Source organism: Dermacentor variabilis, chromosome 1 (genome assembly GCF_050947875.1).
Source record: "Dermacentor variabilis isolate Ectoservices chromosome 1, ASM5094787v1, whole genome shotgun sequence".
Taxonomy (NCBI): Eukaryota; Metazoa; Arthropoda; class Arachnida; order Ixodida; family Ixodidae; genus Dermacentor; species Dermacentor variabilis.
In genome coordinates this window covers 196,170,512-196,171,650 of record NC_134568.1, presented here as the reverse complement: position 1 = coordinate 196,171,650, position 1,139 = coordinate 196,170,512, and the positions used below count along the sequence as shown (strand labels likewise).

At 48.9% G+C, this 1,139-nt stretch overlaps 1 pseudogene; it reads right to left on the bottom strand.

Moving 5' to 3' along the window:
* Positions 1-269: 269 nt before the first annotated feature.
* LOC142568049 (U2 spliceosomal RNA) lies at positions 270-445 on the bottom strand (annotated as a pseudogene).
* Between the last annotated feature and the right edge of the window lie 694 nt (positions 446-1,139).

Sequence of the window (1,139 nt, the reverse complement as noted above, 5' to 3'; positions counted from 1 at the left end):
TCAGATTGGGTTATTTATAAGCAAGTAGGGCTACTTTTCATGCGGTTTGGCGTCGAAAATGCCTAAGTTGGCTACATGGTTATATTTGTTCTATTTTACAGCGTAGCTGTATATGGTTAGGTTCTGCAAAAGATTGCGTGCGTCTATGGAGTCGTGTAGATCGATAATTTCTCCCGCTAGGACCCGAATGCTCCTAGCCTCCATCTAAGGGAGGGGAGGTAAACTCCTCTGACACTTGCCTTTTGCAATAAGTGTTCTTTCTTCATCATCCCCAGTGGGCCGATCTTGAAGATAGTGCATTACTGGGCCGACCCGCGGCGGAGGTGAAGCAGGCTTTAAGCACTCCGACAACTTAAAAAATAAGTTGAATATCTTAGATGAAAATACAACCAGTATCAGATGTCAAGCTGATAAGAACAGATACACTTTGGCTCGCGTCGGCCATGTTTACGTTCGCACCGCCCTCTGTTTGTCGGCATTCCAAGCACTTGCGTACCTCCTTTCCTTTCCTTCCGCTCTCCCGTTTAGGCGGTCCCGTAGACATGCTCCCCGCCAGGACCGCAAGTCGGAAAGAAATGTCAACTGTCCATGTGGCCCCGATCCCGCAAACTTGGAACGTTTCAGCGGAGCAACCGCCAGGTATCAGAGGGAGTTTGTGGGGAACCAATTTTGTTTGGTCTGGGTTGTGTGTTACCGCTTGTGGTTTTCGAGTGACCTCATAACCATTACTGCACTGTCGGACGCCGACCAACGCATGATCGCCTTGGCTACGGTGAAGCAGGGTGTGCCTTCGGAGTGTGGTGAGGTGCGTGTCTATTTTACGTTCCGAGATTCGTTAGTAAAAGTTGTGCTGCCGCGTTTTGCGTCAATACATTGGTATATATACTCCCGGTGCCTCATCATCTTCCGAGGCTTACCATGGTGGAGGAGCGACTAGTCGCGCCTCGCCTTCCATTTATATGCATACGACTGGTCATTTACCTTCACAGAGTGGAATGACACTGAACATTTTTTGTGTTAAGGCCTTCCGAGTCCTGAGCACCCCGTCAGCACTGACAGATTTCTGGAACGCCGGTTTATGAGAGCCCAAATCTCATTGTTGCTCCAAATATATGTAGGCAATCTCGAAGGCTGTGCTT